This window comes from Numida meleagris, chromosome 6 (genome assembly GCF_002078875.1).
Source record: "Numida meleagris isolate 19003 breed g44 Domestic line chromosome 6, NumMel1.0, whole genome shotgun sequence".
In the NCBI taxonomy this organism is placed as follows: Eukaryota; Metazoa; Chordata; class Aves; order Galliformes; family Numididae; genus Numida; species Numida meleagris.
In genome coordinates this window covers 5,057,709-5,075,383 of record NC_034414.1, presented here as the reverse complement: position 1 = coordinate 5,075,383, position 17,675 = coordinate 5,057,709, and the positions used below count along the sequence as shown (strand labels likewise).

The window sequence follows — 17,675 nt, the reverse complement described above, 5'->3', positions numbered from 1 at the left end:
TAATTTAATATTTGTCCATGGAGGAAATTAGTGCAGAACGGTTACCACACTGCAAATTACGAACTTCCCAAGAAGATAAACCCTAAGATTCACTTCTGTTTGTGTCAGCCCATTAGGAGCTGAAGTACAAAGACAGTACCATCCATATTCTGTAGTCTGTTGGAGCCCACCTTTCGTAAGGTCATAGAATGATTTGGGTTGGAAGGGACCTTTAAGATCATCTGGTTCCAAACCCTGGCTATAGGCAGGGATACCTCCTTCTAGACCAGGTTGCTCACAGTCCCATCCAGCCTGGCCTTGAGTGCTTCCAGGGAGGGGGCATCCACAGCCTTGCTGGACAACCAGTTCCAGTGTCTCACCAGCCTCACAGTAAAGAATTTCTTCCTAATATCTGGTCTCAATCTGCCCTCTTACAGTTTAAAGCCATTTCCCCTCATCCTGTCACTACCTGCCCTTACAAAAAGTCCCTTTCCAGCTTTCCTGTAGGCTTCCTTCAGGTACTGGAAGGCTGCTATTAGATCTCCTTGGAGCCTTCTCTTCTCCAGGCTGAAGAGCCCCAGCTCTCTCAATTCTTCTGATGACCACTGACATGCTGCCTGCTTCTGGTTTCTGAATCTGTTTTTCAAAAATCAGTTTTGTTTCTCTGTCATAATAGCAGCATCTGGAAGGTCTTGGCCAGAAACAAAGCTTACAAGGAACACGTGAAAAAATTTTACTTATCTTTTAGCTGGCAGAAGGATACCTTTCTAGAGAGAAGATTCTCATCCCTGGAGTGTTAGATCCAGGTGAAAACTATATTTCATTAGCTAGAATGTTTATTTCAGTTTATTGGCAAATTAGGGAAAAAAAATCATTTCATTTGCCTGTTCTACTTACTTTCTCATATTACTACAATGCCAAATTAGAGTTTCAGAAGAAAAGTGGTCATTAAAAATAATTTTAAGAAAAGCTTTTTGTTCTTAGGTATTTTAATGCTTTCTTGATAAATTAAGACTTTGCAGTGCCCCTTGCAATATTAAAGTTCTACTGGATCTCTGTAATAGTAGAAGAAATGAGAAATGCTCATCCTATGTTCTTAATGAATCCATTTTCATCTGGACACAAAGTTAATACTGTTCCTTATTGTTTCCGGTGAAAAAAATGTACACAAGAGTGAAGAAGCCGCAAGGTTATTTTAATGTATTGTTTAAATAACAATAACATATGCTGAAATTCACTTCCACTTTTCACTTTCAGCACTGGGGAAGAACCACTAAGACTCCATTTCAGTTCTTTGAAATAAAAACACACCTGTGACTGTGCTTTGCTCTTCCTCCTGTTCTCTTTATGAAAGATTCCACTACAGAAGTTTTCAAGGAGTGACGTCTCTGTTCTTTTTTAGTTTACAGGATAATTTAAGATCACTATTTTTCTTAGTCTGTGGCTCCAACCACTGCAATTCATCTTCCAGATTCACGAGTGCTAACGTTCACCAAATTCAGTTTTAAATGATGGAATATATTGCCATTCATTTACAAATAACAAACAACTGCAATAAATCCAGAGGGAAAATAACTGGAAGAAATTGATGGTGTAATCATGCATATGCCACTCCCAGCCTGTTCTCCTCAGGCTGTCTGTGTGCTTTTCTGCTATACTAGTCAATCAAACAATACTGCATTGGAAAAGCTTCTTGGGATATTAAGCAATACATTTTAATGATATTTTTATGGCTTTTACAAATACAGAGTGGGCCAGTACAGCTTTACTGAGTTTCATCATTTTTTTTTTAAGTGCACAGTCTTGCAACAGACCGTATCAATCAGAACATGAAGGTCTAATGGTTCAAACTCCCCAGCATCAGGCCATAAGGCTGTCAGGAATCCAATCCAGCTGAAAACCAAATCACGAAAGCCACCTATGTCGTAAATGGTTGGGGAGCTGCTCTGTCTCCCTGAGAACCAGAGTAAGTTTGTGAACAGATGGCCTGCATAGCTGTTGTAGCACTATGTCTGGTGCAAAGTATGTGAATGTTCTGGAGGCAGACTGATTATTCCAATCTCCAACATGGGATTTTTTCTTACCTACCACAAACTATATCTGTCTTCTTACCACCTAGAACATGAAAAGCCTCAGTGGATGCATAGGCTGCCTTCTTCAGTGAACAACTGCTGGAAGAAATGGAAGCACAGACAACTACAAAATGTGTTGGGAAGACATTTCTTTGCCATTGGTGGTCTTTATATGCATTTTATTTGCTTTATTTGGCTCAAGTAGAAGAAAGTAGCCAATGTTGCAGAATTAGCAGGAAACGTTTTCCTTCCACTACCTTCCAAAATTTTAATCAAATTCAAAATTAAAACATTTCTATTCTTTGCCCGTTGTACTCATGTCAAAATTAATATACAGATTTAATAGAAAATACATTCTCTTAAGGTTTTTTTTTGAAGGAAAAGAAAAAAAATGTTTCTTATTTCGAAGTTCTCTTTTCTCTCACTGTCTTTACGTGCTAGAGTTCAGTTTGTATTAGAACAGGGCCAAATCCCTGATGACCTCTGCTATTTTTTCTCTGAGATATAAAAAGAAGTGCTTATGGTGCTGTAAAGGTTAGATTGAGGATCCTGAATTCTCTTTCCACTCGGATAGGCTTTACTATAATATTGTTCCATTGCCTTGTGCATTTACTTTTGATTTAAAAATTCTGTGTGAGGAAATTGAGGCTGTAAGATAGAATGGAAGAAGTGAGACAGCAGACCTTGCAATGCTGAGCACTTCTCTGCAAATGAATTCTGTTCCTAGACGTTTATGGTTCATATTGTGTGCCGTAAACTTCAGATCATTACTAATGTAGCTATACCAAGAATCTTATTTTGATTTTTCAGATATGATATCAAATATTATGTAGAGCATCAGAATGTAGAATAATCTGTAAGCCGTCTTAATTCAGCTCTTAAAAACCGGATAGTTACCTGAGTGCAACACTCTACTTTTGCTAATTTAGTTATTTGAGAAATCAAGCTGAGCTTTTAAAGGTTCTGCTCTTTGTTCTTTAGGAACAAGTTTCAAGTGCTTCACTTGCTTTGTCATCTAGTAGGATGCAGAAGTATATTCCCTCCATTAACAAAACAGCAAAGAAAAAAAAAAGCACAAAACAAACAAACAAACAAAACACCCAAGGGGGGAAAAAACAACCTGAGATGTAAGAGAGATCAGATCATCATTTTTGTAGTTAGTTACAAATAGACCTCCAGCTTTAGCGGGACACAAACTTCAAAATCACAAACTGAGTAGTGAGGTAGCTTAGGAAAAAACTCACCTGTGGTGTAAGTAATCCAGGCTCTCCAATTTTTCTGGCCTTCATCTTCATAACTGCATTCAATTCTCAGAGATTTGTAGCAATAGAGGGTGTGCTAAGAATAATTCTGATAAAAGCAGTGTTTTTAAAGGTAATAAGATACAACAGAACTACATTTCTAAATGCGTTCTATTTTGCCAACAGTTTGTAAGTTAAGCCTTGAAAAATATCAGAAGTGATGGGATTACATTGACTGATCTAACTGCAATACACAGCTGTATTAAAGCAGGCATTTTGAATATTTATTTTTTATTATTTAACATCTGTTTGTTTTCTAAATTTTAAGGCTGATGACAATAAATGGCTGTCATGCCATTCTACTAGTGCTGCTCCAAATGTAATGCCTCCTATTTTATTCTGTTGGCCCACAACATCAGAGGCAGATTTTGGTGGTATGGCAGTAAAGGCTGAACCTTCCCACCAATATTATATTAGATCTTGTTGTGATGAGACAGGTGGCAGCAGAGGGGCACTCTGACGAAATGGAGTCTGACATGGAAGCGCAGATGAAGCGAAGGGGTGTCACTGAATTCCTCCAGAAGTCAAAAATTACAGCCATTGACATTCACTGATGCTTGCTAGATGTTTATGGAGACCAAGCAGCGGATGTGAGCACACTGAGAAGGTGGATGGTGCATTTCATCAGTGGTAGCAGAGGCAGTGGTTAATCTGCACTGCTGCTGCTTTATATGAGCATGGCATGTGGGCTCTTACTCATCACTGGTGAAAATGCGTAGTTAATGGTGATAACGATGTTGAAAAACAGTGATTTGTAGCTGAGATGTTTTTCTATCAAATAGTGTTATTGCGCTCTTTGTGTCTGTAGTATTTTCCGTGGAAATAAATAGGAGGTGCTGCTTTCAGAGCAACGTATGTGTATAGGAAGATCATCGTTAGGTATGCTTTGTATATATAATTGCACATAGTATTACTCTTTTCTGCTAAGAATGAACTTCTGTCATTTTCTTCATGTAGAGTCACTTTTTATACAACTTTTTTCTGCAATGATGTTGTCTAGTTGGGAAATGCTATCTGAAATTTCTTTGCTAAATGACTGGAACTGTGATATCTATCTGTGCCACAGATGGGCAAAGTAGAACATCTGGAGTGGCTTAGTTAAAAAACAGAACTTAGAAATTTAATTAGGAGAAGGACCTGACAAAATAGGAAGACATCTTTGTGACTGAAGGAACACACAGTATTTTTTCAGGCTGCTAGAGAAAGAGGTCAAATAAATCTTGAGCTCAGGAAGGCATTTCTGAGACTGTGTATGATGCATATTTGGGATGCTATGGTCTAACTTTTGTTGAAGTAGAGCAATAACTGTGCTGGAATTGCCTGTATTGCGGGTGATGTAGTAGGCTCTTCTGGCAGGATTCCAGTATTTGGAAACACTGCAGTGTTTTAGTTCGATATTAAAAATGTCAAACTCGCATTTTATTTTTCCATCATACCACCATATTTTGTAAAAGAGATTCCTGCTTCTCCTGCAAGATTTTTTTCTCTACTATCTTGTTTCTCCAGCAAGATTGTGTTATCTGTTCAATTCTACTCCAAGGTGGTAAATATTGAACCGTTCTGATGGTATAAGTGAAAGTAAATTGCCCGTTTAGTCTGGTTAAAGTGATGACAAGGCTTAGGCTACTGTGGACCTCTAAATAAGCACTTTCTCCCAAAAAAAAAAAAAAAAAAAAAGTTCCTCTGTAATAAGGTTGAAAGATAAAATAATCTACTGTATGTGCCTATAATGGTCCTGATTAATCTCAGCTTTAGTCTGTATCCAAAAAAAATGCAAGCATATCAAGGGAGATACGCAAGCATGAAACAGCAACAAAGTATACATGGATTGGGCCTTACATAAAAATAAGTAGAAGATTTTGTCTCCTAAAGTTGTTATAGAAACATGGGCATATACTTTCTTTTACAAACACGGCACTGTTCAGGAAATGTATATTTTTTTTCCATTACAGGAATATTTTTTCCCTTCTTTTTTCCACTGTTGTATTTTAAAATAGATAAGATTATTACACAGAAAATCTTCCACTAGTGAGACTTTTTGGGTTATTTCTATATTTGCAGTGTTTCTTTTTGGTCATCTAGTTGTTGATACGCAGATGTGTCAAGTGTTTCCTGTACGGGAATCTCAAAACTCAGCTAAAGCATCAGAAGCAAGTTTGTCCTTGAGGATGACTGCCTTCCACCAATTAACTGGACTGCATGTTGAATGTAAGAAGTAGCTTTTCTCCTAGTGCTGCTGGCTTGAGAAACTTACTTCTAAATAAGAAATATGCTAGATTTGTAGCTCGTTGTGGTTTAACAAGAGGGAATAGAGTTAGAGAGACAGTTAAGTAGACCCTACTTTATCCCTACTTGCTTTACTTATTTTTTTGACAGCATTTCACGATTTTTCCTGTTGGATTGTTTTCTAATGTCTTGCCTGAGTCTTACTTGCCTTCTTACAGAGTGCAGAAGTGTCCTGCTCACTCTGAACACAGAGAATGGACTATTTTGTAACAGCAGGAAAAAGAAGCAGCAAACTGAGCTTTTGAGAAACTGAACACTTGGGGCTGAGCAATGAGACAGGTAATTAGTGAGCAGCAGATCAGACCTGGGATGAGATTTTGAGAGGAGAAGCTGTCAAAATATACTACTCTCTAGGGAATTTTATCTTACCCACTTGCCTTGCTGAAACTGGAACTCTTCTGCTGGTTTGCCATCCTTAGAATTCTCTAAGATTATTTTCACTGTTTGCAGTAAGAAACCACTTCATGGAGGCTTAATTTTAGAAAAAAAAGGCTGGTAGTGAAATCCTCTCAAGGCTAAGGAAAGAAAAATACCATATTGCGGGCAGTCCTGCAATATGTTGCCTGCTAAAGCACGAACAGAAGCAGAGTTTTATTACAGGTTGCAAATTTCTTTCTATGTCCTTGAAAATCTCCGTAGGAGTGCCTACATTGTTCTTCTTTTACAAACTGTTAAAGACGTTACCTTTCTGGTATTACCTTATCTTATCCTAATTTCTTCAGCTTGTAATAGCTGTGGCCTATTTACTTTTGAGATCTAAATCATCTTGGTTTAACAGCAGCATGGTTACCTGGGGCAGTTTCTATTCCCTCTAGAAGCATGCTTTTATGATTATGATGTTTATAAGCCTCAAGAAAGTGGTTGGGAGGGCAACACAGCACTCAACTCCAGATGGCCCAGTTTAGATGTAACCAGTGTGATTCTTTTTTTTTTCTTTGCCACAAGCATCCTGTGATTTTTATTTTCTGCAGAGATATTCTTTATTCATGGTTTCTTTCTTAGTCAGTGTGACCTTGATGTCAATATTATTTGCTGAACTATATAAGAGCTGAGTAGCCTGTAAAACCTTTAATTCCTCTCGCTTTTTTTGAAGCCATGAGATCACTGTCAGACCATTAGAAAAGCAAAGTAATAAGGTTTTATGGTTTGGCTGCTAAGTCAGCATGGTTAGCTCAATTTGTTTGGCTTATGGAGTTCTGCTATTTTACATATGGCACAGTTAAATACAAGAGACTTAGGCTGAGGATGGGCTAATGAACGAGAAATATTTTCCCTCCGGTTCACCCCCATCAATTTTAACATTTCATAACTGTTCTCTGCTTAGTTCTGGTCCCTTTGAAAGTAGTGAAAACCTGTTCAGTCCTTGCACTGTTGTAAGACTGATGTCTGAGAAGAAACAGACTGCCAAAAAGAACTGGTGAGCTCAAAGAAAGTTACCGACTACTACCACGTTCTCTGACGAGCTGTGTCAGTAGCAAAGTATAAGCGTGATGCCAGATGTCCTGAAAATTTCCTTGGGTCCCTCTTTCTGAGAGTTCAGGAGTAAGAGGAGCTGATTTGGTTTAAAGGCGAGCTTTGGTCTCCTGAACTTTAATCTCATCTTCTTATCTTCCTGACTGTTTTGAGTTCTAATAATATTGTGGATGTTGTATTGTTTCCTTTTTGAAATATATTACTTCAGTGTCCCTTCTCCAACGGAAAGACTCCCCAGCTGAAGTTCTATGGATGCTTTTGGTGTCTTTCTAGCAGGTGTCTACATAGCATGTCAGTCGTAATCGAGAAATTCATCTGATATTTTCTATGCAGTTTTAATTGTATTTATTCTACTACACGTGTCCAAATCTCAATCATAAATGCAGTGTACGTAAGCAATTTCTTGCAAACTAGGTTTCCCAACTGCTCCTTGTGTCATTTGATAAAATGTAGCACTTTTTTTTTTTAGTTAAATGCTAAAAAATACATTGCACTCCTGCAATATGTGTAACAACAGATTGCAAACTCCATAGAAACTGTAGAACTCTGTATCTTTTCCTATGTAAATTGAACATTTGCCTTACAGGTCAGGTGCAAACTATAGATATTGTGTGGGGACACATTTAGTTTGGGAAGTGGTTTACAAGTGTGAGGATTTTTGTACCAAAACAACTCTGTCAGCTGGCAGAGATTGTGTTCCTGAAGAGTCCAGTAAACTCTGGATGTCATTCCTTTTAAAATTTCCATTCTTTCTGGGTGGTTGATTTTTATATTGCTTCAGTTGCATTTAACCTACCCATTAATAGCATAATATTCAATAGCTTTATTGTGTCGCAATTTTACTTGTCATTGGATCTTTGATTCAGTTCATCTCCTTTCTTACCCTTTCCTTTACCTTTCTGATGTGTTTTTTCTTCTCACTGACTGGAAAAAATCACTTGGAATTTTATCCCGTATCAGTCCAAAGACTGAAATGGATCTCATCATTTCAGAGCGTGCTTTAATTTTCAGTGAATACCATTCAGAATATTTCTGACAACCATTGGGTGTTGCTGGTTTTAGCTGGGATTCATGTGTTTGGCACTGTTTCCGTATCTGCGCTATACACCTCTTTGATTTTAGCTTTATACTTAAAAAAGCAGTAATGTGGATTTGTTTTTTGGTTACAGTTTGCTAAAACTTTTTAAGGAAACGTTCATAGTGCATAGCTCAAAGAAGTCACCGGCTAAACAAACTGAGGTAGGCAAAAAAAAAATAAATAAATCAAAAACACCCAAGCAACTGTTAATTACCATTAATATATTTTGAGTTCACTCCTCTTCTTACAGCCTGCTTGAGATAGATGGCATACATAAGTATTCAGTCGGTATTTTCAGTGAAAACATGAAATATTGTTTGTAAAGAATATCTCTGTCAGACCAGACTGTTAGTCATTTGTTATTCAGTGATTTCTCACATGTCTGCAGCGTTTGCATTGATTACCCAGGTTCAGTTGCAAAATATGGTAGATGAGGGAGATGTCTAGCAAATGCTAAGTAGGTTAAAGCCAGGAACATAATTCTACTTCAGAAAGGAGATAAATCAGAGACAGCTTTTTAAATTCTCCAAATTCTTTTGTGTGTGTGTGCATGTGTGAGCACAGGAATGAGAACAAAAACAATAAAACACATTGGAAATGTAACTAAATTAAGTAGTCCAAATTCTTTTTGTGTTTACACAGAATGAGCCCAGTAGCTGCCTAGGTTTGAAAACCGGTTCCTAGTGGTGTGGTGATTTTGGGTTATCAGGAAATTCAAGGTGTGCCTCCAAGTCATCTGGTGCTAGCCACTGTCACTAAAAGCTGTTAGACCAGGTGGGGACATCCTCCTCTTATTTAATTATTTCTCTCTACAAAGGCATTCTTTAAAAATTAATTGAGCAGGCACATTTACATGTTAGCAGTAGACTCCCTATAGAGTGCTGAGATGAGCAGGGACAGATATACTCGAGTAAGCAGATATAAATTCAAGATGCAGACAGATGTGTTCTTTATTTTGGTATTTCAAAAGAATACCTTTTCTACAATGAAGGTAAAAATGTTGGGACTACTTCCAGATGGACCGAAATGAAAATGCAAAATATTAGCAAGTTTTACTTGTAGGTAGGCAGGAAAAAAAAAAGACAATACGTTCATATTCAGCACATGAATGGAGTCTTTAGATTTCACAGTTTTGAACTGGAATCCCTAATGTGATCAACAGGCGCTTAAATGCATTCATGTTATCCTGAGGATCAAATTCTTATTTTTGGTAAATACTATCCTGTAATTTATCCCAAGGAGATATTCAGAGAGTATGCTGATTTTTCAAGAGTTTCTCCTTCCAGTGAGCTTAGATGTTATTAGAGTGTTATTTTCTCATTCAGAAAACAATGATTGGTGAAACTGCCACATTTTGTTTGAAATCTGCCTTTAGGTAAAGCACATAAATTGTTCTGTATAATTAAATACTGAGGATTCGGGGCATATAATTATAAGCACGTTAGATCGTAGGCATCTTCTTTTTAAGTCAGTAATGATCTTACTCCTCCTTACTCCAGAAGTCTTGAAATGTCTACTTATAAGCGTGTAGTTTTTCACACAAAGCTGCAAAGCGTTTATCCTAGGCTACGTTCACAGCTAGAATTGGCATTTGACCATAGATGAACACATTCCTGGGCCGTGTAAGTCTCCTAAGTGTCCTGCCCAAAGCCAGATCGCTCTATGAACTTTTGCTGAAATTGTGAAATTTTGCTGAAAGTGAATTTGTCTCTTTAAATACCAACACAAACGTGCAGTTATCATTCTGCAGAACTTTTGACCGCATACAAATCCATCTTTCCAGCAACAAAATTCTGCTGGTCTTTACACCACCCTCCCTTCCCCTCAGCATCACGATAAAAAATTATGCTTGCTTTTCCTGAAGAATACTTAGTTAATCTGTCAAGAATTTAGCCAACCTGAGATGGATCCGCTGAATTCTTCTTGCTCTGGTTCTTATGAAAACTACAGTATTTGTGGCATGATGGGAGCTTGGTTCTTAACTCTGCACACACATAGAAACACTGCTGAAAGGAAGATTGTTAAGAAAGTTCTTCTGGTTTTCTATGTGCGTCCTGCTGGTGTTGGTGTCCTCCCAGTTTGGTGTGAATGAGCTGTCCTTCTCACGTAAAGATATTCCCCTTTTCCCTTCAGGGATTTTTGAGCAGTATTAATTTTTGCCAACATTTTGATGAAACTTAATTTTAAAATGGACTTTATGAATTGTTTCAGCTTTCTTTTCAGTCTTTCTCAATCATAATTAATACATAGTAACTCCAGCATAGAGGTTTGATCTGTCATCGTGAAAAACACTCCACTACTTTATAAAAGCTTTCCACCAGGTCAGAAAGATTTTCAAGTGAGCGGGAAAAGAGCATATGCACAGTCAGTTACGAGGCCTCTACTGGCAAATGTTGGCATTCTTTTCTATGGTAATACAGTCACTTCTGATCAGTGAACGTACCTTAAGTGCCTAAGTCTCTTAATGGATTAGATACTGGAGGACTGAACACCTTTTCATAATAATTTTTTTAAAGTGTGTAAAAAATTCAAGGGGAATTAACAACAGACTTTGTAAGCCTTTTATCCTCCATGGATGATCCTGTTGTTTTTTTGTTGTTGTTGTTCCTTGTACAGTTTTTTAAGGAGCATTTTAGAAACTATAACCGCTTGACTGTTCAACAGCAGCATGATTTCTAGAGGTCAGCACTAGTTGTCAGTTCTGCTTGGAATTGTCTCGTGCTCACTAGTCTCCTCTAATTGCACACAGGACTTCCACAGTGTAGAAAAGTCACATGATATATTCTGACTGATGGAAAGAATCCATCACTGTGTGATTATTTTCACATTTTTTGTTAGTGTTTGCACTGCAACCAAAAATTTGCATTTAAAAGGCTGCTTGTGTTTAATATTGTGACACATACATTATCATTTACTTTTGCAGTTCTTTCGGATAAATTTAGGAAGACAGTTTTGGGTCATGAAGTCTAGATAAATGCCTCAAATACTGAAAAAGAAGAATTTGTACAATTAATATGCCATGTGTGAATTTATGTGGATAAAATTTGAAAGAGAAATTGCTCACTATACTCCGTCTTGGCATATTTAATTGTACTGGATTATTCATTCTTTTGGTTGGAATGTTGCACATGCACGCATGTATAAACACACACAGCATTTACTAAACGTGGATCTCCACGGCTGGGCATTCTGTAGTGTTTCGGATGGATTTAGCTAATCAGTGTTGATTTACAGAACTCAATATGCTATAGGAAAGGTCTGCTATGTGAAACAGAAAAATTGTTAACCAGAATACCATCCTAAATTTTTGTCTACCACAGTTCTATGGTACAGTTAGAAACTGTGTTGTACAAGAAATAGTTGCTATATTCTCAGTCATTGGGACTTAGAGCAGAATGTAACAGAATTAACTGAGAATGGTATCAGTACTGAAATCAACAGTGAATTGACAGTGGTGTATGGAATACAAAAATCGAGGACTGCTGGTCAAAACTTTCTGGCTCATAAGACTTTCACTGCAGGTAGCCAGGGAAGAGACTTATGAACTACAAAATCTCCACTGAAAGTACAGTTTCTTCTAATTTACAGGAGATTCCACAGCTTCTTAAATGGAATGGTAATAATTACTGGATTTATATTTAGTTCAGAACAGTTTACTGGAAAATAATAATTTCTCCTCTCTTTTTCTGCGTATCTGCATATTGTTATCACTTAGATTTGTCAGCAATGTTTTTATAATGACATATATACATTACTTTGTGTACACATGCATACAAACACAAATATGCACAAACGTATAATTATGTACACAAATACCTATATATATGCATATTAACCCAGGCATATACACTTCTGCCCTGCGGTTTTTTTTTACATTAAGGGATGTTTCATTACCTTCTACGCCTTAAAGGTTTTCTATGTCAGTTGTAAAAACAAAAATAATACATATAAATCAAATTCTACAAATAAGACTTTGTCATAAGCATAACTTGCAACTTTTTCTTTACAAAAAAAAAAATAAAAAAAATTCCGGTCTTTTTCTGCTGTAGAAAGAACTGAAGAAAGGGCAAGGCTTCTCCTAGAAATCTTTACTAAAAAATAAATTACTGTAAGCATATTATTCCCTAAAACTTATTACATGATCTAGTTTGAAATCAATAAAAAATAGAAGGAGAAAAAGTGAACTTAAAAGCTTTGAGTTCCAGATTGCTCATTTGCCTATAGATGAAGAGGGGAAAAGTATACTCAGGAAACTACAGGCCACTGAGCCTCAGTTCTCAATCATGAAGTGGATCATCCTGGAAGAGATATTAAAGCACAGATGAGATGAGGAGATGATCCAAGGCAAAAATCAGTGGAGACACCAAGAGCAAACAGTGCCTGACCAATGTGGTGGCCTTCTGTGATGGAGTGACGGCATCAGTGGACAAAGGAAGGGCAACTGATGTTGTCTGTCTGAACTTGTACAAGGCCTTTGACATGGTCCTGCACCACATAATTATCTCTAAATTGCAGGGAGATGGATTTGAAGGCTGGACTTTTCAGTCGGTAAAGAACTGGTTGGATGGTCATAGCCAGAGGGTTGTTGTTGTCAATGGCTCGATGTCCAGGTGGTGGTCCAGGCTGGCCACGAGTGGTGTCCCCTAGGGGTCCCTGCTGGGATCAATGCTCTCCAACGTTTTTATCAACAGCACAGACATTGGGATTGAGGGTACCCTCTGCAAGTTTGCCGATGACACCAAGCTGAGTGGTGCAGCTGACACAATAGAAGAGTGATAGGACAAGAGGGAATGGGTTTAAAGTAAACGAGGGGAGAAATGTCAGGAAGAAATCTCTTATTCAGAGGGAGGTGAGGTGCTGTAACAGGTTGCCCAGAGAGGTTCTGGATGCTCCATCTCTCAAGGCATTCAAGGCCAGGTTGGATTGGGTCCTGGGTAGCCTCATCTAGTGGCTGGCAATCCTGTCAATGGCAGGGGGTTTGAACTAGATGATATCTCAGGCATCCTCCAACCTAAGCCATTCTATGATTCTCTAGAAAACTCTAGTGTAGAAGGCCTCTTGTCGTGTTTTGTATGTTCAATCGTTTCTCGTATACATGACCATGAGAAAAGAACTTCTTTGTTTATATAGATAGTACTCACTTAGAACAGATGGTTAGGGAGAAACTGAAATTGAAATAAATTTCAGCTAACTAGCTCAGGCTGCTCTTTAGGGAATGTTTATTTTATCTACTTTGAGAACTGAAGTCAATCACGTGGCTTCGAAATTTGTTTTTAACAAGCAATTTAGGAGCTCCAGAAAGCTAAGAGTTCTGGATGACAATAATTCTTGTATCTGATAGTACAAGGAAATGTCACACACTTATATTCCTAGAACTTTGAAGTTGAGTCAGGAAGAAGGCTCAGGGAAAGATGTACTGTAAGCTAAAGATTTCTTTATTCTAGTGAATTGTAGTTCTCATTTGCATATTTTCCTTTCTGGCTGTCAGCCTGTGCACTGAAGCTTTTAGTTATTCATCATTTAAGTACGATGAGTTTAAACTTATCAGTTCCTATAGCTCATGAAACTTCTGTTACTATCAAATGTTAGCGTTTCAGTGCTATACTTACAACTGTCTCACTGTTTCCCTCTGCTGTTCTGCTGAGACATTGCTTGCTTTTCCAAGCTAAACTCCATGCTTGAGAAGCCCCTCTTATCTTATGTTGAAGCCAAATTGTATTATTTTTGTTGTCTGCAAATATCTTCCAGAAGATCTCCAAAACAATTAAAAAATTCCTTATGATGTGTAAACCATACATGAACACATTGGGAAGTAGAAATGTAGAAATACATAGGCAGTAGGGCAAAGGACGACTTTTTTGAATCATATAGCCAGGAGTGAGGGGGATCCCGTGTTCCTCTTGCTGGTTAAAACTTCCTTCAACTAAAGTTGAGATGAACTAGCAGCAGAAGGAAGCATTTATCTGCATGCTGCTTTTCCACCAAGGACATCTACAGATAATCATAACATGGGGTCTGCGGACCCATGTGAGAAGATAGAATGGGATGGGAGATAACAGAAGAGGGACATTTCCACGTAATACCCCAAGATCTGTTGCTGTGGACTGAAACTTTCAGATTTTTTTCTTCCTTTATTTCAGTAGAAAAGAAAAATTATCAGAGCAGAATAAAAATATCACTTAGTTTTATTTTCATTAGGGAAAGGATAAGGTCTTCAAAGAAGAGGGAAAAGTTAACCGTTACTTAAAATAAGCTTTGATTTACAAACATAATGTTTAGGTTGGGCAGGTTGCCAAGGTTTACCATACTCTGTCGTGACCCTGCCTTGGTCTGGGATGTATAAGTTGTTTGTATACTGAGATAATTCAAGAGCTAATTGACGACCAGGCAGATTTTATATTTCTGCAGAAGTCAGCGCTATTAATCTAAAAATATTTGAGTAAAGATTTTTCCAAATTCTCTTGCTTCCTAAAATATATATATATTATCCAAAAAGGCATACTTTTTTGAAGGTACACTGAGCCATCTTTGTTTCGCAAATCTAAGTATAATTTAATAATTTAACTCCCTATCAGTGTGCATTCAATTCTTTTCAAATTATTTGGTGAATCTTCTTTTAAGGTTGAAAGCGGTTTAGTTTGTCATACATATACGTCCTATATTTCTTTTTAAGTAGAATTCTACTTCTAAAATCAACTTAACTCTAATGCTGTTGCATTTTTCTACTGCAAATATAATATTTTCTTTTTCGCTTATTTTAATTTTATTAACTTTTTTTGCTTCAAAATTACTGAGTTTACTATAATGATTGTATTTCAAAACATCTTTTTTCATTAATGGCATAGGGCAATCGTATATAAATATTTTTACTGATAACTCTTTGCAAGAGCAGGTACAATGTTTTTTCCTGGTTTGTGTAAAAAATCAATGATGTTTGTTCATTTGAAGTAGTACTCTGTCTTAGTACTAAAGGATTTTTTAATAAGTCTCCAAACTTACAGTATATGTTCTCAAAACTTAACATACGAGTCATTTACTTTCTTGATGGTATTGCTGTTTTCTTCCACAGGTAAACAGCCGCACAGTTCTGTCATTTTCCATTACCGATCTTTATTCATTTATCGCTTATGTTAATTTTTTGTAAGGTCCTGGACTTAGGTTTGTTAATGTTAGGGGATGCAAAAGGACCTATTAGGCAATCTGATACTTCTCGAAGGCTTGAAATTAAGAGAAGGATAAAATTTACTTGTCCTTCTCTCATTTCTTTTGTTAGGTAAGCATGCTTCTACTGCAACCAGAAATCTGGTCCTTCTTTCTTTGAAAAGCCTGATTTTTTTCCACTGATTTACAAAAAATGCATGGAAGTTCTCATATTCTATTTGTTCCACAAAACATTTAGAAATTTCATATGGGCAGAAATCAGTAATTTTAGTCACTTTTAAGCACTACATAAAGTAATGCCCAATAATGAATTTCAGTAATAGCTTTTACATTACATCAAACCTGAAAGGAAATGTAATCTTCTTTTTAATTGACGTAGGTTGTATTTAAATGTTATGCCTTTGGCAAGTCAGAAACAAACAGGTCTCTAAAACAGACAGCTGATTTGCCCATTTGTAAGTAACCTTTGCTAAGTTAATCTTAAATTGAAAAATGGCAAGAATAGCAATCCTTTAGTTACTCAAACCCCATTCATTAGGTGAATGGAAGTGCTTGCAGTATATAGTACGAAACACAACTGACATACCTGCTTGTCTTAAAATACTGAAGTTGCTGATTAGGGATCAAAAAGCCTCTGTAGAAACAAATACTTGAATATTCTGCAAGGTCTTGGCAAGGCAGAAATGGATTTCTCTTAAAATTGTTAAAATCAACTTAGGAAAGACAAATTATCTGGTTTTGCTGTTAGGCAGGTTTCAGCTGGTTGAAGGCACACTCTTGTGACGTTTAACATACTCAGCACTTGGAAATAAGTGACAGTGAACACTAGATACTTTGAGGAGAGAGAACCTGCAGTTAAATAAGAGGAAACAAAAGGCTTATTCAAGTAGATCTGAGGTTCGCTAGAAATAGATGAATTTCAAAATAAGTGCGTATCATTTGAGAGCCATACACACACGTGTACTATTTGTATGCTCACGCATTCTGTGAAAGGAGTTAAATCATGTAAGAGCAGTTAATTTCTATTGAAATTTGATGAAATAATGGCTAGTCTAGAAAGTACGAGGTTTGTGAGGTATTTCAAAGTTATATAGGAAGAAATAAAGCAGAAACATAATGTTAGTTTGCCTCAGGTATTTTGCGGAAGCACTGACGCAGGCGTTTACTTCAGTTTGCAGAGGACTCCCTCCCTGCAGCCAGATTCCCTAATGAGCTTACCACCACCAGCTTATTTTGCGTGTGAGATACACAACCCAAGGTGGCCAGCCTTCTTGAGTCTTAAGTTTGTTCTGGGCAAACTAAGAAGCAAAACTTTAGATGCTCTGAGGAATACACAGGCTTTATATCCTTGCTAGAAGCAGGATTTTAGATCAATACTTCAGTATTGGGACTCACTGAGAGATCTGACTTTGGCATTCCTCTTTCTGGCTGTCAGTATTTTCCCTCTTGTATAAGAGACCAAGCTTGAAAAAGTCACCTCATGACCTTTACAAGGTATTGATATGTAAAACCATTTGTAGCTCACACATTTGCTAAATTAGAAAGACATTGCAGAAGGAAGAGGTAAAGAGTAAAAACTACTTAGGGTGGAAATTAGTGTGTGTCCTGAAATATTTGTGGTAGAAAAAATGTTTGAGATGCCTAGTGTTGTCCAGTGAATGACATGGCCAACTTGAAACTCTTTTTCATCATTTTGTCCCTACTGTTAATACAAAGTATGTGAGGAAGACTATGCTACCGTTGTTTTGCTTTGATTTTCACTGAAATCTAATTGATCTTTTAGAGTCAGGCTGTATGATTATTTTTTAAAGACGTGAATTATGTTTAAAGAGGCTGACTGTACATTTAACTGCAATCTGTGTATCTAAAGGAGTGGAAGAGAACTTGCGGTCATAATTCCAGAAAATCTTTGAGGTGGAAAGTCCTTAAATGTAATGACTGCGCACATCTGTGTATGTGGACTGTATGTGTGTGTGCATTAGTTAGTAACCACCTATATTTACGTCCGCATATATTTTCAGATTGGTTTCAGGTATTCCTTTTAGTTTGAGCCCATTTTATTCTTAAAACATCTTCACAGCCCTCTGAGAGCAGATCAAAGGACAGAGGCCTAATACTTAGAGTCAAATCAAGGTGATAATCAGAAGTAGTTTTTATTACAAATTCAGTGAATTATTCTGTTTTTGTTTTACGTGTACAGTGAAAACACACATACACGTTCCCGGGTTTCGGCACCACTTGAAAACACATTCATTCACACGTTCCCGGGTTTCGGCACCACTTGAAAGCACACACACACACACACACAGACACACACACAATAGC

General features: G+C 37.2%; 1 protein-coding gene across 7 annotated transcripts in view; it reads left to right on the top strand.

The window, feature by feature from the left end:
- Positions 1-17,675, top strand: part of KCNA4 (potassium voltage-gated channel subfamily A member 4) — a 307,754-nt gene that overhangs the window by 178,658 nt on the left and 111,421 nt on the right. The window lies entirely within an intron of this gene.